Source organism: Spermophilus citellus (assembly GCF_964194105.1).
Source record: "Spermophilus citellus genome assembly, chromosome: 1".
Lineage (NCBI taxonomy): Eukaryota > Metazoa > Chordata > Mammalia > Rodentia > Sciuridae > Spermophilus > Spermophilus citellus.
This window is the reverse complement of record NC_138182.1, coordinates 194,792,245-194,818,165: the sequence shown is the minus strand read 5'-3', so window position 1 is coordinate 194,818,165 and position 25,921 is coordinate 194,792,245. Positions and strand designations below refer to the sequence as shown.

Below are 25,921 nucleotides of genomic sequence, written 5' to 3'. Positions count from 1 at the left end.
TGTGATGGAAATCATTATCCAAAGTACATGTATGAAGACACGAATTGGGTGTCAACATACTTTTTATATACAAACAGAGATATGAAAAATTGTAGTATATATATGTAATAAGAACTGTAATGCAAAAAAAAGTACACATATAGAGACATGAATTGGTGTGAACATACTTTATATACAAAGATATGAAAAACTGTGCTCCATATGTGTAATAAGAATTGCAGTGCATTCTGCTGTCATGTATTTTGAAAAAATAAAATCAATTTTAAAAACAGAAAATATTTGTTGATTCTGCAACAAACACAGACATCAGTTCAAACTGCACTTCCAGTGATACCCTAGTTCAATGTATTCAGCACTAGGTCACAATATGAAAGACAAACTCATAGAACAAATAAATATAGTGAGCTGTTTTTCATTGCACACATTGCTAACATTGGCAATTTCTTTACCATATGTGCAACTTAAACACACTAGTGATTAAAAGAATTATTGTATCAGTACCTTGCTTACAAGCACAAACAGCTGTGAATGGTATAAGACTTGGAAAGAATACACTATTTTACAAATTATTAAAATTAAGTTTTGTGTAGGACAGCTTCAGTTATTGATAATTATCCTGAAATTTTCATGTAGATTCAAGAATTCATTCTAGAATGCCTCTAAAAACTGAGAAATACCTACCCCAGTCAAAACCCAAAATAATGACAAAGCAGGGGGAGGGGAGCAGGACCCCCCAGAGCTGCAACTTCATTGAGCTGAATTCTGCCAACCATGTGGATGAACTTAGAAGCATGTCCCTTACCAGACCACTGAGGTCAGAGCCAGTCCAGCTGGAACTTTTTCCCTCAGGGTTTTGTTTTTGTTTTTTGAGGTACAATATATAAAAACTGCATGTATTTATGTTATATAATGTGATGTTTTGATACATATACACTGTGAAATGAGTACCACATCAAGTTAACTAAGATACTCATCACCTCACCTAGATATCTTTTTGGTTTGTGTGATGAGGACATACAAGACTCGTTCTCTTAGTAGTTTTAAAATATACATTATTTTAAAATATTTTTTAGTTATAGATGGATACAATAATTTTATTTCATTTACTTATTTTTGGGTGGTGCTGAGGATTGAACCCAGTGCCTCACACATGCTAGGCAAGAGCTCTCCCACTGAGCTATACAACCCCAGCTCCCAAATACACATTACTTTTAACTATAATCACCATAATGAACAATATCTGGGCACTCGCCCATCTTATCTAGCTAAAAGTGTGTACCTTTGTGTAAGAGCTTCTCATTTCTACCCCCTTACCACAGCCCCTGATAACCACTTTTCTGCTCTCTGCTCCTTTCAGTTTGACTGTTTTAGATTCTACACATCAATAAGATGATGTAGTTTTTGTCTTTCTGTGTCTGGCTTCTTTCATTTAGTGTAATGCATATTTAAAAAAAAAAAGCCTTACAAATTCACCCATTTTGTCACAAATGAAAGGAATTCCTTCTCGTTTTAAGGTTGAATAATAATCCATTATGTATATATGCACAATGTTTTATTATTCACCCTTCAATGGACAGTTAGGTTAATTCCATATCTTAGATGCAAGACATGGAATAATACTGCAATGAATGTGAGAGTGCAAATATCTCTTTTACATACTGATTTCATTTCCTTTGGATATACACCTAGGGGTGGGATTGCTCCATCATATAGTAGTTCTGTTTTAAAACTTTTAAAGAACTATTTTTCCATATTAGCTGTACCAACTTACATTATCACTGACAGTATATGAAAGTTACTTATCCTCACCAAAATTTTTATTAAAGTTCAACTAATTTTTTACTTTTACTTTTTTTTTTTTTTTTGATACAAGAGATTGAACCCAGGAGCATTTAACCCCCGAGCCACATCCTAGGCTTTATCTTTTATTTTTTTTTTTTTTGAGACAGGATCTCACTAAGTTGCTTAGGGCCTAAGTTGCTGACCCTGGTTTTAAACCTGTAATCCTCCTGCCTCAGCCTCCCAAGTCTTTAGGATTACAGGTGCACCCACTGAACCCACCAAACTAAATTTATTTTTGACTGATACATAAATACATAAAAATTGTACATATCAATTGGGTATGCTTTTGATGTTTCAATTCAGGTATACATTGTATAACCAAGATAAACATATCTATGTTCTTAAACATTTATGATTTCTTTATGGCAAAAACACTCAAAATTATTTCTTTTAGCTTTTTGAGATACATGGCACTCAATTGCTATACAGAGTCACTTATTTGCAATAGCACCCCAGAATTCCTAACTGCATAATGGTACCTAATGACCAACCTTTCCTATCCCCAGCCTCCTCCTACCCTCTTCAGCCTCTGGTAATCACCATTCTCCCCTCAACTTTTATAAGAACAGTTCTTTTAAATTCCACATATGAGTTCCGGTTGTGCAGTTCTTATATTTCTATTCCTGGCTTATTTCACTATGACTTCCATTCCCACCATATTGTTGCAAATGACAGAATTTCATTGTTTCTGTGGCTAAAGAGTATCCCACTGTGCGTATGTACCTCATAGAAACATCTCCATTAAAATGACTGCACTAACATTAACATATTTCTCACATTTGGAGCACAGGGTCACAAAGGTCTCAGGAGTTAGGGAGAGAAGGGAAAACAAGATAGATTCATCTGTGGAACTTTTCAAATAGACATACTTGATCTGATTTTCCTTAAAGAAGAAAGAGAAAAGAGACTGTAAGTAGGAGGAAATCTGGAAAGATAAAGAAGGAAGGAAAAGGGTAAAGAGAGAGGGAAGAGTAAAGAAAGAAAGAAAGAAATATCATGCATCAAACAATGCATGATACACTACCACCAGGATTCTGGCAATACCAGCCTTGGCTCTTTAAGAACTTTGAGAGAGAAGTTGGGGGTTGTGATCTTATCAAAGCTGGGGAAGGTTGTTCTTCATAACCACCTTGATTACAAAACACTTTTGTCTGACAATTTCTCGAGCAGCAGCAATTGTTCTATAAGACTGAATTTGGCAAATGGGTAAGACCCATGGATGAGGACATGAGAGGAATATAAACAGCTACATCTCAGTCTTCTATGGAAGACCTTAGTGGAGAAGCAGGGAAGCAGGAAGGTGGACAGGGAGGCAGGATACTTGGTTTCTGTGTTCATCCTCCAACCCTTACTCAATTCAGGTTTCAGTTTCCTCATCTGTAAGATGGGATGATGATATCTACTCAGCAGAGTTGCACAAGGACTGGATAAGATAAAATACTTCCCATATTATAAGGTACCAATAAGTGATAGCCATTTCATAGAGATGATGGTAAGATGAAATATATATCCTTATCCAAAAAGTATATTTTATATTATTCATTGTTGAGCCTAAATTCTCTGAGATTTAGAAGTGGGGTGGAAGAAATTAAAGGTCAAGAAACATCTGTTAGAAGAGACTATCAAAAAGAAAATGGTATAGTTAAAAGTTTAAGAGGAGGTTACATAATAGAACTATAGTCAGAAATACTAATCAATAGTATAGCTGAAATATCCAGCTTCTAATGCAGTATTTGATGAAGAGAGATTCTTGAACCATGTATTAAAACCTGCTAGAGGATAAATTTGTACCATTTTGTTTCTCAGGTCAATTATAAGGATGCAGCATGCTGACATTTGAACAAAGAAGTAAAGAGTAACATATCATAGTCTCTAGTAACAACCAGAAGACTTAAAACAAAAGTAGAAAATTAAAATGAAGCCATAATTTTAAAAATTTCTTCTGTCATTAAATATAAGACCCATTTCTTTTACTCTTACAGGACACTCACATTAAGTGAAAAGAGACTAACCTGAACTTGTTAAATTTAAATGTTTCACTTCTACATTAATCAAGAATTAGCCACTGTTTTTCCTGAATCAGCAAAAGATGAGGCAGAAGTAAAATGAATGTTATAGAATTAAAATTATCTTTAAGATCTAAATAGCCTTTTATTCTCTAGAGTACCCAAAACACAGGGTACTTACTGAATGTGTGTGGGGGTCAAATGGAAATAAAACCTTAAGAATAAAATTGATTATAAAAATTGGATTGCTTTCTTTTTTTAGATAAATGAAATCTTCCTTCAAATAGTGAAATTAAAGGTTTAAAAAATTTATTTTTGACATAAACTATTTCTAAGACCTAGCTCTTCATTTGCTCTAATATTCTTGGCTTTTAGAGCTTACCACCATATATGAATGCCTGCAGTCACCTTCTCTACCACTGCCAGGGATGGTTTTAATAATTTAAATAAATTTTATAGATTTACCTTGAAAACTTATGCGGACAGCATGATTTTAGGTTTTACTTACATTAGATTTGATTTTCATGATTTACTATTTTCCTGGTGGACATTTAATTTTCCTCCTGTTTTCCAGTAAGGGGACTATGAAGGGTTTGCACTTTTGCTTCTTTGGGTCAAATTGCCTCAGCCTTTTGACAAGGTGTCCCCCACTTGTTTCTCCTTAAACTGTTCCAATCTCTAATCTGTTGGTCACTCAGATATGATTTTTATATTAATTGATATTTACTCTTAAATTTATTCCAGTACAGAAAATATAGTGTCAGGAATCTAATTTCTGCCATCACGCCCTCCCTGAAGTACTCTTTCCAAGGCTGACAATGATCTTTGAGGACAAAACCACCAAGGGCTCTTCAGTTCTCATCTTTCCTGATCCTTCCATGTATTGATTCTGCCTGTTTTCTTTTTCGTTCACCATGACACCCCTCCCTTTTCTCCATACCTCTCAGTTCTCCCTCTGTCTTCCTTGTGGTCTGGTGGGTAAGTGTGCAATGCAGAAATCAACACCTAACTTTTCCTATCTTGGCTCCAGTACAGACTCCATCTGTGTCATTGTGCAGATGCTTACAGGAGCATCTGTTTCCTCATCCATAAATAAGAATTTTAAAGGTATTTCTTGTTGGTGGGTCCTTACTAAGAGAAGAGGAATGCTCATTAGTTACTATTGCTTTTCTTGTAATACCCTTTTAAATAACCATATAAGTACATTAAACAATAAATATCTAAAATATTAAAGTAATACACAATAATTTGCAATGTATAGATTTAATCAATAATTGTTACATATGGATTAAAAGTAAATAGGGATTCATTTAATGGGTCTCCCTACTTTTGTGCATGTTTTCAGTTGTTTATAATACAATATTTTAAAATATTGATTCTAATCAAAAGAATAATTGCAGCACTTTTAAAAACTGCTTTTAAAATAGTTAATATATGGTGGAAAATGGAATGTAATAGAGAAAGAGATTAATCAAATTATTTAATGGCATAATGAGTTCCACTATTATGTATAATTATAATGCACCAATAATAAATAAATAAAATTGCTATTATGGTTATTTAAATTAGTTTTGTCATTATCTTTTTGTGTTTTACTTATTCTTTCTCCCCAGAATACTGTTCTAAGGCTTTTAATAATTTGACTATTTTTGTGTCCTTTTAAGAATTTTAATAATTTTATCACACCTTATATAAAAAGAAAGAAAATTTTGACCACCCATGGTTACTAGATCTGGGGAGGTATGAGAAAGAAAAATTATAGAGAAAGCTCACCTATTAACATAGCTGCAAAATTTAGTTCAGTTTCCACTCTTGACTCAAAAACATTGCAAACTAGAGACAGGAGTTTTCCTTATTTTTAATTGAAGATATGCAGGAAAAATTGAAACAAACAAAATTATTAATGATAAGGCTTTAGGAGCTTTATCATAAAAAACAGGGACAGAACAGGGATACCATATTATTATTACTATTCAAAATGTTGTGAATATCTTAGCCAATAAAAACAGAGCAGAGAAATATACAAAAGGTATAAATATGAAAGAAGAAATAGCATGTTTATGTGAAAAATGTCTACACAGAAATCTCTCAGAAGAATGTGCACACACAAAAAGTAGGTTAATTCAATTAAAGAAAGATTTCTGGATGAACAATTAATATAGGAAAATTTGTTATATGGGTTCCAGTGCCAGTGAAGATGGCAATTAGCATAGGCTTTTGGCTTCCATCTCTAAAATCAACTCTGTGAGACAAGAAGCAAATGTGAAATCCAAGAAATTGTAAAGGAAAAAAAATTTAAGCTAAGTCCCTAGAGAAATGAAAATCTGACTTGAACTGATGTGTACATAGCTGAAGAAAAGGAAGTTAGCCAGTGTGACTTCAAGAAAATAAATTAGTAAAACAGGAGCTATATTTTCTTAACTATTAATAGGTCAAAGAGGCAGCAATAACAACAACAAAAACTAAGACAAAGCATTCATGTAAGGTATAGAAGATGAAGATTTGAATATTATAATTCACATATTTGACCAGTTGGACATACAAAGAATTATGTATTCATACATAAGAGAACATAAATTCTTCCCAAGTGCACAAGTATAAGTTTTTAACTTGACCACACCCTAGCCTAGAAAATGTGTCTCAAATGAATTGCAAAAAATAAGTAATCTACATGACATTAGTTCCTGACAAAACACAATTAAGTTAGAAAAGTGTAACAAAGGGCTGGGGATGTGGCTCAAGCGGTAGCGCGCTCGCCTGGCATGCGTGCGGCCCGGGTTCGATCCTCAGCACCACATACCAACAAAGATGTTGTGTCCGCCGAAAACTAAAAAATAAATATTAAAATCTCTCTCTCTCTCTCTCTCTCTCTCTCTCTCTCTCTCTCTCTCTCTCTCTCTCCTCTCTCACTCTCTCTTAAAAAAATAAATTAAAAAAAAAGTGTAACAAAAAGATAGAATTAAATCTTACATATATCGTGAAATAAAAATTCTTGTTCTAAGTCATCTGTAGATCAAAAAGGAAATACTAAGGCAACATCAAAAATACAAGTAAAATACAATAACAGCACTACAGGTAAAAATGTATTAGGTACCAAGTGGCACTGCAAAGGAAATATCAGATAAAGATTTACCTAGCAACAAAGACAAACAAAAAATTAATTAGCTGACAGAAGAAAGGAGGAAAATGTATCCCCCAAATGTAGACATATAGAGAATTTTATAAATTCAGCTATCAATGATACACAGAAAAATTTGAGAGACCAACAAAGCCAATAAGTTCAAAACAATGAGTCTTCAAGAAAATTAAAAGAAAAATGAAATTCTATCTCACTTACTAGAAAGGTGAGTATTTTTAAAAAACTTGAACAATACCAAGCTTTGTGAGGTGTGGAACAATAGAACTCTCAAATATTGCTACTGGGATTGGAAATAAGGTATACCCACTTTCCACAAATAGGATACCTATTTGTGCCTTTGAAAGATAATCATATGCCCACCCCATGACCCAGAAATTTTATTTCAAAAGAAATTAAAGCATTGTCCCAAAAAACTTGAACAAAAATGTTTATAGCAGGGTTATTCATAATAATTCTAATCTGGAAAAGCCTAAACATTCATCAGTAGGAGAATGAATAAATATTGGCATAGTATGTTTATATGATAGGATTCTCATATTTTTATTCTTCTTCTATTATTTACTCACAATAAAGAATAAATACTGCTACATGTGACAACATGCATATCTAAAAAGTATTAGGTGAGTGAAAGAAACCAAAGACAAAAGTATGTGTACCCTCTCTTATGGTTTGCATGTGAGGTGTCCCCCAAAAGCTCACATGTGAGACAATGCCAAAAGGTTTGGAGGAGGAATGATTAGGTTATAGCCTTAACCTAATGAGTGAATAAATCCCTGAGTGGTAACTCGAGGCAGGTGGGATATGGCTGGAGGAAGTAATTAATTGGGCTGTGGCTTTCTCGTATATATTTGTATCTGGCCAGTGGCATCTCTCTCTCTCTCTCTCTCTCTCTCTCTCTCTCTCTCTCTCTCTCTCTCTCTCTCTCTCTCTCCTTTCTGGTCACCACGTGAGCAGCTTTCCTCTTCCACACTCTTCTACATGATGTTCTCCCTCATCTCGAGCCCTGAGGAACGGAGCTAACCTAATATGGACTACGACCTCTGAAACTGTGAGCCCTCAAATCAACTTTTCATCCTCTACAATTGTTCTGGTCAGGTCCTTTTAACCACAGCAGTGAAAAAGCTGACTAAAACAATGTCCAATCTGGTCAGGTCTTTAGCTGATATATACCGGAAACCATTGAAGAGACCACAAATGAAAATTATCCAGTACAATTAACTCATGAAAGTCAAATAAATTATGGTTTTAAGCCACTACATTTTAGAATGTCTTGCTACCAGAAATAGATAACCAAAACACATATTGAATTGTACAACAGAAATTTGTGTACTTCACTATATACAACTTTCACCTCAATAAAATAAAATTATAAAAGAATATGTTGTACTAGGTTTTGTAATATCTAATAGAAAATAACAATAGCTCAAGTAAGATGAAAGTGTATTTCTCTTTAATGTTAAAAAAAGTCCCCAAATAAACAATTTAGCACTATTTGGCAGCTTCACAGTCATATGAGACCAAGTTTCTATCTAAATCTTGCTTCCATTGTCATTGGTAGGGCTCATCTTATTTCAGGTTATTCACAGGCTCATGTAACATCAACTCATTAGGGAAGCGCTATTGGTCACTGTGAGCCATTGATTTTCATCTTCCAAAGGAGCTGTGTTCATCAAGTCTCCTTTTCATCCCGTCTGCCATTCTTTTAAGTCAGAATGCAATTATCTTTGTCCTAGATGAACACAATAACTTCTTGTCTTTGGGTCTGTTTTTGACCACTGTTCCTCTATCATCTTTCGAATAACTACCAGAGTAACTTTCCCAAACATGAGCCTCTCGATCATTTCCTTCTTATCCAGCCATTTCCCTTTGTCTCAGACCCTTTGGTATATTTCTAGTGCCAATAAAATAAAAACCAGATTCTGAGTAGAATTATCCAGATGGCTGGAGCATAGCATTTGAATGTATGGTTTATATTTATGTCTATTGTTGTTTAAAATAGCTAATTATCTTATTTGCCATTGTAAAATTAAGCTACATATCAGTTATAAGTCTTAATTACAAGCCTTTTACATAAAAAAGAATATGTTGGAAATTGGATTATTTCACCCATCTGGGGGTCCTATAATTATATTAAAAATACCTATTGGGCCAGACGCCTATAATCCCAGGGGCTCGGAGGCTGAAGCAGGAGGATCATGAGTTCAAAGCCAGCCTTGGCAACAGCAAGGCACTAAGCAACTCAGTGAGACCTTTTCTCTAAATAAAATTCAAAATAGGGCTGGGGATGTGGCTCAGTGGTCAAGTGCACCCCAGAGTTCAATCCTCAATACCCCCTCCAAAAAATAAATTAAAAAAATAACAATTGGGAACTAAATCACAACAGTGATGTGAAGAAAAAAGTGAAATAATATAAAACCATGTTCCTTATAGAAATAGTTTAATCTTAAAATGTTTAATATTTAAAAGAGAAATATAAGTGATGGCATGTCACTGGTGCCTCTCAAGTTGGAAGCTTTGTATATTTTGTTTAATAACTCTTCTCTCTTCATAGTTTGCATTCTTCTAGTCTAAGATCAAGTATATATTACACAATGTTTAATAGTTTTGTCTTTCACATTTGAGTCTTTAATTTATCCAAAAATGAGTTCTCATACAGCAGAAAGTGAGGGTAAATTTCATTTTTACATGGACATCTAGGTAGACAGACACATAGATATCTATGTAGATAGATAAATGAAGGCTTTCTTCCTTTCTTGTCTGAATTTCTCGGAGACAGAAAGCTGAAACTACCTTAAATCACTGGCTTATAAAAACAACAAAAACATAACCAAGTTCATTTTAAAGTGATGACACTGTGGGCCATGTGAAGAGGGAAAAACTTCTGGAATTGTGAAGAAATAAATGTCTCTTGAGACTGGAAGACAGCAGAGGTCATTCAGAGCCATTCCCTCTGTTATAATGGCATTCTTGGGAAAGATACTATCTCAGAAAAAAAATATGTAGGCACTGTGCCTTGAGAGCTTGCTCCCCATAGCATAAGAGAAACACCCAGATCCTTTCCTGACCTAACTGTAACCAGAAAAGGTGACAAAACCAAAGGGGACCCTGTAGGTATAACAAGGACCCGATGACCAGAGTTGCCTCTCCAATATTGTGTAAGCACCCAGGACCTTTTTACAACTCTGGGAGAGGGCCAGACCTAAAACAAACTGAGATGACTATCCAACAGAGGCTTGGAACATGTGTAGTTAACTAAAGAAAGTATAGAAATGTTCTAGTCCATCAACTGTGATTTATAACTACTATATGCATCTTAACTTTATAAAATAATTTGCAACTTTTTCCATAAAAAATAAGTATAAATATAATTCATTATTAATATAAAATAACATTATTAATATAAACTATTCAAAATACTAAAAACAAAAGCCTTTACAGATGATTTAGGGAGACTTGAACAATGAGGAAATGAATTAAAAAGCATCATTAAAGTTTAAATAGGAACTACTTCTATTTATCTCCTATCAATAACTTATTTACTCATTTATTCAGGAAAATCACTACAAACTGATACTAAAATGATAAAGCCTTGTTCTGACACACATAGTTAAGTATCTTAAATCTCTTTTACTCACCACAGGAAGCCATTTGGCTTTGATGCAAACTGCTAATGTGATGAATAGTTTGGGAAGAAATCACAAAAATGGATGTAATTGTCCATGAATTGTTGGGTTTACGTAGGCAAATATTTTTTATTTATTTGCAATCTTCAATATACAATATAAATAAACCCCCCAGCCAGAAGTAAAAGATTATTTTTAATCATTTTGTATTTAGTATAACGAAATAGTATCCACATTATTCATTTTAAGTAGTTGTTATTTAGAAAATTCAATTTGGTTGACAAAATGAAAGAGCTAATGATGTTTGAGACTACTATATTTGAGAGAAACAGAAGTATTTAAAATATGTGCCTTCCCTTAAGAAATTGTATTCCAGAAAAAAAGGATTAATCTGTAAAGCAACATTATCACATTATAAGATACTGAATTTCGTGTCAAAACAACAGGTAACTTGAAGAGAAAAATAGAGAAAAAACTGACCACTATCACATTCTGTAAATATATGTCAAAAGCCAGAGGATAATAAAATTTAAATTTAGATATAACATTTTATATCTCTGTCTTGAGTTGTTTGTCTATTTTTTGCTAACCTCAAAGAATGTAAATATATTTACCTAATGATAAATGTTTATCTAACTTTGTCTTTGACCTAAAATATAAAATTTATAAAAATAGAATTCTTTCAGTCTAAATGTATCAAATAATATAAAGGTCTTTTGTTCTTGTTTTTGTGATTTAAGTATGCTGAAATCAAAGTATTCAGGTCATTCCTGAAACAGCAGAGGATCATTAGAGAAAAGACAGTGGTTAAAAGAATGAAGAAGATTCTCCTAAGCTGAAGACAGACAAATTTTTGTATTGAAACAACTAAGAAAAACAAGCAAAGCTATGAAAAAAATGCAAATGACCAATGAAAATATGAAACAATACAAAACTGTCTTAATAGGGGAAATGAATTTTGCAGCTCACTAAACAAAATAGAATTGGCCACAAAAACTGAGCACTGGATATCAGTGTGAATATTCAGAAAACAGGCTACAGAAATTTAAGAAGCTTCAAGGTGTAAAAGATCTGAATAACTTTGTGAAATATAATTCTGCTGAAAAGTATGGTGATGAATCTTCTAAGGTGATGTTTGTTGAAAACCTGAGTCCTAGACCTGATGAAAGTTTTATACTGATACTATGTTCTAGAAGAACATTACCATCATGTAAGAAAGGAAGCCCACAAATTTTAAGGACATTAAGAACTGGTTGACTGTGCTTAGAGTACAACACCACAGAGTAAATGTGGCAGTAATTGTATGTGACTGATATACATAACCTGCCTAAGTGTCACTAGCTAAGGAAGGAAGTATGGGCAACTGGAGAAATACCGCCTTCATAGTTAAATGACTACTTCATACTAGACACAAGCAGTCATACAGGCCATGTGGGTTAGAAGAAAACTAATATTTATTCTTTGTAGACAATTTCTCTCTGTATTCCCTCCTGAACAACTTGTAAAAATTAATATTTTCAGCATTTGCCCCACATACCACATGTGTATATTCAATGTAACATCAATGACAAAGACATGTGGCCATGGAATTTTATGTTCTATAAATAAAAGCGTAAACTTTTCCTTTCTGTGGGCTAGCTACAGTTAACAGAAATCCAAGAATTCAAGATCTGAATGATTCAGTCTGGTTGCCATTTACCCAGTTGCTAGTGCTCTAATTTGTATTGATTAATGCAATATTTGGCCTTCAGTGATGATTTAAAATGAACCAACATATGAAATTTTGGGTAGATTTTTGTGCTCTTAATGAGAAGAAATTATGTAATAAGCCTCTTAACTCAAGCCAAAATCTATCAGACAAAAGTATAGAGAACAATGATATTAAAAAATTATCCCCTCTTAGATATTTGCCACTTGCTTCTCCAACAGAGGATTAATACTCAAAATATATAAAGAACTAAAAAAATTAATACAAAGAAAAAACAGTTAATAAATGGCAAAAGAACTAAAAAGACACTTCTCAAAAGAAGAAATACAAATGGCCAGCAAATATAAAAAAATCTTCAACATCTCTAGCAATCAGAGAAGTACAAATCAAAAGTGCACTGATATTTCATCTCACTCCAGTTACAATGGCAATTATCAAGAATACAAAGAATAATAAATATTGGTAAAGATGTGAGGGAAAAGGTATACTTGTACATTGTTGGTAGGACTGAAAATCACTCTGAAAAAACTGTATGAAGATTCCTCAAAAAACAAGAAATGGAACCACCATATTCCTCAGCTATCCCAGTTCTGGGAATTTAACCAAAAGAACTAAAATCAGGATACTATAGTGATATAACCACATAGATATTTATAGCAGCACAGTTCATAATAGCCAAGTAGTAGAATCAGCCCAGATGCCCATTAATATATGAATGGATAAAGAAAATGTGGTATATATACACAATGAAGTTTTACTCAGCCATAAAGAATGAAATTATAGTGTCTGCAGGTAAATGGATGGAAGTGGAGAAAATCATGCTAACTAAAGTTACGCAGACTCGGAAAGTCAAGGGTTAAATCATTTCTCTCATATGTGGAAGCCTGACCAAAATAAGGGAGGGTAAAGAGGGATCTTATGTTAATAGAGATCAGTGGAGTAGAAGAAGGGGATTGAGGAAGAGGAAGGATGGATAGGAAGAGAGGACCAGTGGGAAACTGACCCTGACCCTACTATCCTAGGTACATATATGAATATACCACAGTGAGTTTAACCTTTATGTGTATCTATGGTGCACTAATCAAAAATAACTATAAATAAATAGAAGACAGACCAGTAAAATAGAGGAAAGGGAACAGAGGAAGGGTCAAGGAAAGAGGAAGTATTGGAGACTTGGAACACAACATACTCCATATTTGTATGATTGTCAATATGAACCTCAATATTATGTATAACTATAATACACCAATAAAAGAAATTCTAAAATATCCCCCGTCTGAAAATGATGTGATTGCTCTGCTTTTGTTGAATGATGGAGAAATGGCTGAAAGGTGTACAAATAAGGACGGCAGAGATGATGATATGGTAAAAATGGGCAAATAAACAAAAGAAATATTTGCACTGTGGAGAAAATTATGTGATGAAAACATAAGCCTTGAGCAAAGTGCATTTTTCAATGAGCAAGAGATTAAATCCAATGACTAAATTAAAGTGAAATTGCTTAGAAGCCTATGATAATGGCCCATGATTCTGAAAGCCATCTTGTAAAAGGTCAGCTATCAAAATGCTGACTTATTAATTGGTGATTCTGTTGCTATCTGATCACAGGATGTTCAGATTCTGCCTTAGTAAAAGGATGGCAGAACTGATGTGTCCTGTTGCCCAATGTCCTCAAATGACCTAAGGTATCAATAAAAGTTTGTCCTGTAATATGTACAAGTCTTTATCTTAGTTTGAACCCATATGTGTTTAGAGTTTTACTGAATGTTTTTCATAGAACTAAGAAATATCAGAAATTTTATGAGCTATAATTATCTCACAATTTAATTTGCCAGTTCATTTCTATATAAAAATCTGAAATAATATGATTATATATGGTTATTTACCCAACAGTGTGAATTTGCATAGACTTTGTTACAAATGATTAATGTATTTGATCACAGAGTGTTTTCCTACAGTCTCCACGGGGGATGTTCTGCATTACCTTGCTAAAAATCAGAAGAATTCTAAATACCAAAATCTGCCTGCAAGGCTTTCAGATATATCATTAAGAACTGTATCTATACTAGGAATATTGTGGTTATTATAATTTTCAAAACAGAATGCATCTTGAGGCAAAAAAATAAAAAATATCAAGTTTTGGAATGATGTTGAGGAGAAGCAATTCTGGAGTTACTGTGGCTCAATAACAAGAGTTCGCTTAGCAAATATAAGTTACTGCAAGCCAAAAAGAGGCTAATACCAGAGTATTTCTTGTAAGACAACTTCTCTTAGTCTTTATTTATTTTGGAATTTCTTATTTTAATCTCAATTTTGAAAAGTTTTTCTGGATTATAAGATTCTGTTTTTCCTTTTGTTTCTTTTAGCACTTTGAATATGTCCTCCCACTGTCTTCTGGCCTCAGTTGTTCCTCAGAAAAGTAAACTGTTAATCTGAGTTTCCTTGTACGTGATAAGAGAGTTTTTTTTTTTGTTTGTTTGTTTTGTTTTGTTTGCTGTTTTCCAAGCTTTCTCTTTGTGGTTAGTTATCTGTATTTTTACTATGATAGCTGTGAATGAGACACCTTTTGTATTTATCCTGATGGAGTTCACTGAGCATCTTGAATGTGAAGATATATATTTTCAGCAAATTTGCAGTTTTCAGCCATTACTATCTCTTTGTGTATTTTTTCAGTTTCTTTCTCTTCCTTTCCAGTATTCTCATTGGATGAATATTGGTGTGCTGAAAGGTATCCCACATTCCGAAAGAGGTTCTGTTTTATTTTCATTTGTCTCCATTTTTTCCCTCTTCTTTGTACCACATCATCTCTATGAATCTATCTTCAGGTGCACTGATTCTTTAGTCAGCTAGTTAAAATCTGCTGTTGAGCCTTCCTAATTTTTTTTCAATTTGGTGTTTAGCCTTTCAACTCCATAATTTTCATTTGTTTTGTGTGGATGTGTAAATTTATATCTTTTTTCTTTATTTGTATTTTCTATTTGATGAGACATTATCTTCATATCATCTTATATCTCTTTGAACGTGTTTTCATACAGTTCTCTGAACATATTGATAATGGATAATCAGTAGTTTTATCTGTTAATTCTACACCTGCTCCATATCGTAGAAAGCTTTCCCTGAGCCCCTTCCATGTATGTGTCACACTTCCCAGCTTCTTTGTATGTCTCATATTTTGTTGAAAACTGATTATTTGAGGAAATATATTGTAGCAATTCTGGATACACATTCTTTCTCTCCATGTCTGGAGTTCATTGTTCACTTGTTTGTGACTTGGATAGGCTATTTCAGTACATTTATTCTGCCACAGTGTGAAGACTTTGATACCATTCATCAGATGGTGCAGCCTTAGGCAAACACAGTGGTATGGGATAACAGTGGATTTGACACTCCCTTTGTCTATCATTTGACTATCTTCCCTTATTCTCTGTTACACTGTGTGCTTCATTCTGTATTACATCCATCCAATAGGGTCCAGTAAATATCAGCTGACCACTCTATTGCTTTTAAAAATGCCCTACAGCATAAATTGCTCAACAGTCTGATCCAATTAAATTCTTACAGAGGTAGATTTGAGGCCAGTTTTTGAGTTTTTTTTTCTGATTCTAGAAGGACTTTTCTTAGCTGTCCCTTCTCATGATCCTCTCTGGTGAACTAGATGACTTATGATTGAGTTTGTTGTTCATAATTAAGAAAAGCTGTTGGGCTGTAGTTGTAGCTCTGTGGTAGAGCTCTTGCCTAGCACATGTGAGGCACTGGGTTTGATCCTCAACACCACATAAAAATAAACAAACAAACAAACAAAAATTTTTTAAAGAGCTGTTATTATCTAGAAAGGCATTAAGCTTAGACACCAAATCAAATAAAATTAATTCCTTTGGAAAGTTTCATTGCTCTCTTTTCCTACTGGGCAAAGCCTCCAAGCCATTACTCCAGGAGCTAAGCAGGGCAGGCCTTCTTGGTTTGCCTCTTCTGGTATAAAACATCTGTTTTTTAATGAGCTGGAGTTAGGGAAATGGAGACACTGATATTCTTTACTGGCTTAACAGAATGAAGCACCTCCTTCCCCTGGATGTGCACTGAGTAGAGGAAGAAAGTCCCAACCACAACACCAGGAATTTAGCTTCTTTGATCTGGAGCTAGAATGGATTAGAAATGCTGGCGAAATGCCCTTCTTAGCAGGATGCAGTAACCCTTGACTGGGAGTTTAGGGAAGAGGGACTCCCATTTACTTGGTCACATTGGCACATAGTGGAGCTTACCTCAAATTGAGCTTGGGGAAAGACTAAGAATGGGTCATGGTTCATGTGAAATTCCATGTTCACAGTACATTGTTTAAGTTATTTTGGTGCCAGTCTCTAAGCTTATTAGTTTTCCCTTTTCTATATTCATTTTTATCCAAATTAACATTTGGACCAATCTCTCTACATAAAACAGCTTGCTTTCACCTAAATTTATTTATTCCAAATTGCTTCAGATAAAATCACAACTTTTCTGAACCACAATCCAGACTCAGTGTTTTGTGCTCCATTTCACTTCCTACTATTACCACGCCACTCTGCATTAATGCATGCTCAATTGTTGATGCATTGTCATTTATTAACGTCTTTAAGATGAGGTTCAAAAACAAATACAGTGGAAAATTGAATTTCTAAATTAGCAAAAACATAGGCAAGAGAGTAAAATAGGATAAGAAAGCAAGGCAAAAGTAGAGTGAGGGGCTGAGGCTGTAGCTCAGTGGTAAAGTGCTTGCCTCACATGTATGAGGCACTGGGTTCAATCCTCAGCACTACATAAAAATAAATAATGATACTGTGTGTTCATCTACAACTAAATAAATATTTTTAAAAAGTAGAGTGAAATGAATACATAACATTTTTGCCATAAAATCCTACTTACTTACTTGCCAGAAGTGCACTACAAATTTCTCTTAAAATAACGTTCGATACCACAGTTTACCATGTCTATGAGCTTAAAAACAAATGAGCTGCAGGAGAAGCAGTTATTTCTGATTAAGTTACATGACATTTCTCCCAAAGCCATAATAAAGAAGATAGAATATAATACAATGAATAACCTCTTCAAGGTAAGAATAATAAAGAGTTTCATGGGGCAGTCTCTTATGTTCAATATAAATATATGACATTACAACAAACAAAAATCAATTTTGTGTGACAGCAATAAAATATTGTCCTTTCAGTTCTCTAATAATCTGGATGCCACAAAAGCATATTTTTTGTGTGTGGTTTAAGGAGTGATTCTTATCACCAGAGATAGTACCACCTGCTTGGTGACATCTGGAAATGAATGCAGGTGCTTCTGTTTGTCATAATGTCTAATTTTGTGAAGGACAATCAGTGTCCTGAGTTGCCAAATATATTCCCCAGTTCTTGGAGAGTACTTCATGATGGAGATTGTTGCTCTCAAGATGATAATAGTATAAGCTCTCCCACCTTGAGAAATGCTGATCTAGAATTTTTAATTTCAAACTGAATTCCATAGAGATGGTTCATAAACTATCACTTGTGTGAGTTTGTGGATTGTGTGTGCATTGGTGTATGTCTGTGTTTATTAGTGTTTGGAAGGAAAGGTAGGTGGGTCTGTTTCCCCAGCTGTTCAACCAGAGCAGCTGCATTTTTATCTGTTCTGTATACTGCAGCTCTAAGAAATACATAGTTTAAAATGAGATGAGAAACACAGAATTCCAAGGTAGTTAAGGAAAAGCAAGCCAAGAAGAGGCAGCTACAACAGAGCTGTCATTCCCTATCAAGGCTAGAGGGTGAGTGGGAGGTTGCATAAGTTTAGGAATAGGGTGAAAAGGAAATGAAAAGATGAGAGAAGCAGGAACACATGAAAGATATAAATATTAAATGAAACCTCCTTCTTATGACATCTCTGAATCTTTGGGAAAATAGTGAAACTCGCAATAAGTTCAGCTACTGTATTACTTATTTATTTTGTACAATAAATCATTCCAAAACTTAGTGCCTTAAATCAACTATAATCATTTGTTATTCTCATGGTTTCTCTGGATCAGGAATCTGTTAGCAGACTGACTGGGCAGTCCTGGATCCATTCTTCTCATGAAGTTACACACAAAGGGCAGTTGCAGCTTCATTCTGATGTTAACTAAAGGTCTTGGTCACCTACATTTGAGTGGGGTTTGAAGTCCACTTTCATGGCTGGCAAGTGGATGATGAGTGATGGGGAGAAGCCTCAGTTCCTCTTTCCCTGGTGTTCTCCTCCGTGCTAGTTGAGTGCTCTCACAGAGGCTGGCTCCCCACAAACAGGATTAACCAAGAAACCAAAATGAAAACTTTCATATCCAGCCTTGCAAAGACTTTGTCACTTAAACTTACTGCCACCACATTGTGTTGGTCATCCAGACTGTCATCAATCAATAGGAGTAGGGACTGCAAAAGTATGAATACCTGGCAAGAACTAACGATTATTTGGGAATCATCCTGAAGGCTGATGTTTCAGTCAGATTTCTCACAGATGTGTCTAGAAGGAACCAACCAAAACAATTGTAGATGAAAAGTTTAAGGGCTCACAGTTTCAGAGGTCTCAGTCCACAGACAGCAGGCTCCCATTCTTTGGGGCTGCAAGTGAGGCAGAACATCATGGCAGAAGCATGGCAGAGGGAAGCACCTCACATGATGCTTTTTTTTCACAGTTTTCCCCATGTAAGTTATCATCTATCCCCCTTCTGACAGGTATCCCTGGCTTCCTATTCAATATTCATTTTCTGTTTTATTAAAATAATTCTAATTTTGTTTGTTGAGGCAATGTCCTTGGCCAAAAACCACATTAGTTAAAGCTTCCTTTGCAACTAGAAGTTCTAACTGAAGTCTACTAAGTAGGGAAAAGTTTGTTTTCCCATAATGGTGCGGCACCTTCTTCTTTGTTCCTTCCTACTTCTTCCATCTCCATGGATGATAGACACAAGAGAAACATCAAACAGCTGTGTTCTATCTTTAGATGATCAGGAAGATGAAATCATATATAAACACGTTGGGACACTGAGGATATTAGAAACCTACCTCACAACCTCTGAGATTCCTACTGTTTTATGTAAATACCTGTTTGTTTAAGCTACTGGAGTTGAGTTTCTTGCTATTACATTCAATCCTAGGATGTTTCTTATCTTTCTGAAAGCCTAATTCAAACCTATTCTTCAGGTCACTATTTAGATTGCTTTCACATACATTATATTGTTTGATATACCTGTCAACCCTGTAGCCAAAGTTCAATTTTCAGGCTCTCACCTCTTTGCAGTTGATACTACCCATTCCCTCATTGTCGGCTACATTGTAGACCAATGACTCCTGGGTCTTGACTTATCCTGAGCTCTGTATTTGTTTTCTCTGTGGAATTCAGGTCATCAATTCAAAGACAAGTACTTTCAAAACCATATTTAACTTATTAGTTCCCCACTCCAATCCCACAAACACTGCTCTTAAACTAGTATTTTTTTTTAAATCTCAGTTAGTATGAACACAAAACCTTACAAACTAGGAATTTTAGTTAAGTGTAAATCCATGCTTTCTGTAACTGCCCCAAACTATCAGTAATCAAATCCTACCTGACCTACATTACAAATCTACCTCCACTTAATGGACACTGCCTGAGTTCAGGTTCTCATCAATCTTCTGGAAGACTACTATTAGAATCATTTAACTGGACTTCTGCAAAAGGCATTCTCTAAAAGGAAAATCAATGATTATTTACTTACTAATTCACCAAATAGTTATAATACATTTACTATATACTAAATATCATGATGTTAAAATTAAGGTTTCAACAAAAAAATGTATGATGTATCAAAAAAGCTAGTAAAACTAACAATACAGATTTAGCAAGTGATTTATTATATAACTGTTGAAATGCAATGCATATAAGAATAAAATAATCTATTAATGTGGTTTTAAAGTATTATTTTCTTTGGAATTATAGTGAATAAACAGGAAACATGTTAGGATATTTATATCCTCATATTTCTTATAAAACCAAGTAAATAAATAATTTATAGTTCAAATAAATAAATTATTTATTTGGTTTTATAAGAAATATAAGCAAAGATAAAGAGTACAGTAATTCCCAAAATGTGAAATAAAGTAGCCTTTGGGATGAAATTACTTCAAAAAAGCATTTAATTGTTAAATAAGTTTGGGAAACCTTGAAGTAGGCAAAATTCAGACCTGGCATACTATAAGACCTCTCCAATTTTTTAATATGTTCAAATGCATTGTAAAACTCCTTGATGAGCAACATGATAGTTTTTCCCAAATTTATTCACTAGAGGAGCCTTTTTGAACATCATTTCCCGGAATCATACATGTGACACATTTTTTGGAAAAAAGATATTGAGAGCACTTGTCATGACCGGACTCTTCACTAGAAGCTCTAGATAGACAATGAACTTTAAGAATTGAGAACATTTACCAAATTCATCATAACAATGAAAGATTCTGAAAACCAGTCAGATGTTCAGTAAGGATATGAATTACTGGTAAAGATCAGAAGATTCATGCAGAATAGTTCTTAGTAAAATAAAATCTGGTACTTACCTTGAACCTAAAGATTTCTATGGGATATCAAAACAAAGAATGTGTATACTTTAAAAATAAGTACTCAAGCTCATGAAATGGCTACCACAAGCTTACTGGGGGGTTACTTGGCAGTTCATTTACAAACTAGCATGACCCATAATTTTTAAAAAGTTTTAAATATTAATCCCTGGTATGTTTTGAAATGTCCTATTTAAACAAGTTTTAAAATGTACACTTTAAAAGACAAACAATTTTTGAAAACTAGATCATATTAAAAGTATATTAAAGCCTTTAGAAAGGTAACATACATTTGAGAATACAAAATTTGAACTATAAATCTAAAGAGCAAAGGGTAATTTGACTGAATATCACTAAAAAATGATAAAATCTATTCAGACCACTGCTGAGATAAGGTAAATTAGAGACTCACACCAGTCTTTACCCCTTCCTAGAAAAATTTCTTAGTGTATAACCAGGACTTTCTTCTCAAATTTAAATGCTTTTAAAAATCCTTTTCTCTCTCTCTCTCTCTCTCTCTCTCTCTCTCTCTCTCTCTCTCTCACACACACACACACACACACACACACACTCTGCACTCCAGCTTTTGACTTTTTTTTAAGTCCAAAAAATTACAAAAAAAAAAAAAAGAAAAATGTGCAAGTGCAAGGTGCAATTTTAGCAACTACTGATGAGAGAGGCAAGCTGGCTTCTGATTTATGGTGCCCCTGAAAAAGGGAGTGCAGAGGCAATTAAACGAATTTCTCCATTCACAGCAGTAAGAAAGTTCCTAGTCTCCCCAGGAAAACGCTTCCCCTATCAAATGTTCCGGTGGCTGTTCCAGGATAGACCTGGGACAGGCTAACATTCTTAATCTGAGGGGATGCTGCTGGAGTGGTGAGCCTGCCTGAGGGCATAAAGTGTCTCTTCCAACAGCCAGAAGTAAGCGACACTAAAAAAGCAGACTCAGTGGCCCCAAGTGTGGATCTTGCTGAGACTCCTGGTTGCTCCAGGTTGTGCATGGGCAACATCCTGAGCTCCCAAGTCATCAGAAGTAGGACGAAACAGTTACTCACCACCGCGCTCAAGGCCTCTGGGAAGCAGAGCTGGTTGCTAAGGACGCTGAGGGAGTCCGCGTCCCTCAGAACTTAGCCAATCAGGACGCGTAAGTGAAATTCCACCGGCTCTTCCCCACTTCCACCATATCTGTGTTCAGTTTCGGAACAATAAATGCAACGTGAATGAAAGGCTTTAAAAATACAACAATAAAGCACATAATAACGAGTCTATTCAAACACGGTACCTACTTTGGACTACATCCGGCCAGCACCTACAGGAACTGGCTTGCAGTGCCTTAGTGATTCCTGGGGTCTTAAGGCCTCCTTGAAAGACTGCTCCCGCCCCAATTTAAATTTGGAAATAAAAACAACATAGCTGTGACTTCAAATGAAGTTTCTGCTTTTAAGTTTCTTTTGTATAGAAAATCTGGAACCTCCTGTGTCTGGCACTGGACAGTGGGTAAACAAAGCAGCCAAGGTGTTCTGCTATAAACTAACCACAAGGGGGCGAATTTAAACTCAAAAGAGTGCCTTTAAAAAAAGCATCCACCCCCGCAAAAAATCTAATTTAAATTCTTATAAAATTCCTATGCCTACTAACGGAGGAGTAACTTTGTATGTTCTTTAAATGTTTACAAGTGTTTTAACATATGGCAAAATGGGAAAGTGCATTTCTGATGAAATTCAAAGCTAACTTACAGAGATTGTCCTGTGAAATAAATTGCCTTAAAAAAATTTAAGAACTTCAAAAAGGAATTTAGCTAGTGTGAAATAGAAGTAGATCGATCTTGAATTATATTTTTCCGTTGATATTAAGCACCAAGGAAGTATTTTTTTTGGTTTTTGTGTGTTTGTTTTTCAGGAGGTTGTGGTATTTAAAACAATTTATAATATCTGATTCCCATCTTTTCTGCAAAAACATCCTTGCTATTAGATCACTAAATTGAGAGTGACTAAAAACAGTGAAACTGAGAAAACTGTGAAAGATCTATCCCAGAGAGCAAATTGTAGAATGCCAAACCACATAGAATGTGTTTCAAAAAGGTAGAAAAAAATGAATAACGTCAAAAAATTAGTAGGCAAAGAAAATGTTTGCTCTGAACAGCAACAACAGCAAAAGACATGAGGCAGAAAATCAAGATGTTTGTCATATTCCAAATAAAGCAAATGTGGAAGACGAAGGCACCTACAAAACAAGCTGGTGAGGTTTTTGTGTTAATTTCAAGACATCTAGAGGAAATATTAAAAACATAAAACAGACAGACAGATAACCAGGCTACTCACAAAAGAATAGAATAATTTGGGAAAAAACTCTACTTTATAATATAAAATAAGTTGAGTTTACAGTGCATTTAGAGAACACAATAGCGTATGAATGATTTTACTAAGAAGACAAAGGAATGTATATGTAAATAGAAGCATTCACAAATACTGCCATCACTCCTTCGATGTTTTAAACCATTCAAAATAAATCTCTTAGAATTTAAGCAAAATTAAACATTCAAAAATGTAGAAGCTGAGACTGGAAAGAACTGCTCTTCAGCCATGAAACCAGATACACCTAAATAATTAATTTACCCATGATGGGGGCGTAATTGAAAAGGATGATATGTTTACAACTTTTTAAATGAAGGTTAAAATAATAAAGTGTGAGAAAGGAGTGGAGATATTCATGAAGGATAGAAATAAAGGAGTGCCTTTATTAAGGAGTGCCTTTATTATGAGGGAAGGCATTAAGTTCAATCCTAAACTTACTCTATATACACTAAAATGAGAGATTTCAACAACTAGAAATATATTATTTGTTTTTTTTAATGAGAACACTTAGGGCATATGCAGGCCTCAGCAAATAGAATCATCAGAGGAAACATTTCATAGAATACTGTAAAACCGAAACTCTTAAGGTTACTATATAAATTTTATGTGAATACATTTCAAATCCCAAAGTATCCACGTGTGGGGTGTGTTTGTGTGTGTGTGTGTGTGTGTGTGTGTGTGTGTGTGTGTTAGGAAAGTAGAGGTAAAAAATGAAATGTTTTAAAGCTCACTTAGAATAGTAAATGGCATGGTAGACAACAAAGTTATGAAACAGAATCAAGGGTAGGACAGTTTCGCTTACTACATAGTAAAACTTACTGAGAATTTTTTTTCCAATAATGGAGGTTGGGGATTGATTCCAGAAACTTATACATGCTAAACAAGCACAATACCACTGAGCTACAACCCCAGCCCTCTTTAGTCTATTTTGAGATGGGATCTCATTTCATTGCCCAGGCTGGCCTTGAACTTGCAATCCTTCTGCCTCAGGCTCCCAGGTAGCTGAGATTACAGGTGTGCACCACCACTCCTGCCTGTGTGAAAACCTTTTAAGTTTTATATTATCAGTAGAATAAAAGAGAATACAGAAAAATATGTTTTAAAAAAACTGTGTGTGATAATGTTGCCATTTTAATTAAATGGAGAAAATGGTGGCATTTGAGCACAATTTAGAAAAAAAAATTCAAGTACTATCTCATACCATAGTAAGAATAAATTTTAGAGAAACTAAACTTAAAATAAGAAATAATAATGGTAAGCTAATCTTGGTGTAACCCTAGGGTTCAAGATATTTAGCCAATATGAGACCTGTTAAGACTAAAGTAAAACCTAAAATACTTAGAAACTTTTTAAGAAAAATAAAATAGGGGATAGGGATATAGCACAGTTGGTAGAGTGCTTGCCTCATATGCATAAGGCCGTAGGTTTAATCTCTAGCACCACAAAACAAAACAAAACAAAGAAAATAAATAAATAATAGCAAAGTTGTTTCTTCCCCTCTCCCTTTGTCAACCACAGTGAAGTTTTAAAAACTCAAATCTGTTACTCGAGTTCCAAATTTTTAAATCTTGAAATGGCTGTTAAATTAGCAAATTAGAAAAATATCATGTCAATATCATCCTAACCTCTTAATATGGCCACCACTTGATTAACTGATTTTGCTCTGTTGTTTAACAAAACTTTTTTAAAACTCTGCACAGTTGAGTTTCCTCAGTATACAACTTTATACATGTTCCTCCCTTGTCTGAAATTATACTTGCCTCTCAACCCTCAACTACTGTCATACATTCACATACATACTACCCCACTCACTAACACCATGCACCAGAGCATATATCTATATCAAGACTCAAGCATTGGATATTTGTTATCATTTTGGCTGCACAGCATACATTGTCCTTCCATGTTCCAAGTACCTCTTCTTGCAGCCCAAGGTGAAGAGGAGGTGGTTACTCAAGAGGTAGTTACTCTTCTCATGGTGATTGCAGAAGCCCAAGAGGGCAAGATAACAGAGTGAAGACTCTTCTTGGGTGACATCCATTAATATCCATTTGCCAAAGAATGAGACCTGACCTAGCACCAAATCAAAGGTGCCCATAAATCATGAGGCCACAATAAGGGTGCCAAGGTAAAATATAATGCTACTCTAGAGAGGCAGAAAATTCAGTTCAGTAATTTAGCTCACTAAAATCTACTTAACATAAACTATTATAGTCTTATGAAGTTGAAAGAGATTAAACTTGCCAATGGAAAACAAATGGATACCCAATTCACAACATAAAATATTCTTGCTTTAATTCATTTATTATATGTGTGTGCCACTAAGAATTTAAATATTGAATGTGTTTTTTCCTTAACTTTCCTAACAGTGTAATCAGAGTCAAATTTACTATAATGGATTGTTACATCATATTATTTACATACACACACACACACACACACACACACCACCAGCTATATTATTTAAAAATATTTTCTAATTATCCAATTTTAACTTATTTTAGAAATAAAGTATTTTGAGTATTATTAAATTCCATCTTTAAAAAATAATGTACTGTGGCATCACAATACCTAAAACTATGACTAGTAGTGCATAAATAGTAGCTGCCTAATGAACGTTGCTGTGTGAACACCTGAGTAAAAATGTAGGTGATTTTTACTTTGTCCAGTGAGTTGAATTCA

At 34.4% G+C, this 25,921-nt stretch overlaps 1 protein-coding gene across 1 annotated transcript in view; it reads right to left on the bottom strand.

Moving 5' to 3' along the window:
• Nucleotides 1-22,040, bottom strand: part of TMEM232 (transmembrane protein 232) — a gene marked incomplete at its 3' end in the record, with an annotated part of 259,907 nt that extends 237,867 nt beyond the window's left edge. Inside the window, exon 1 of the mRNA XM_081281364.1 lies at nucleotides 21,941-22,040. The remainder of the gene's footprint in view (nucleotides 1-21,940) is intronic.
• Nucleotides 22,041-25,921: the final 3,881 nt, after the last annotated feature.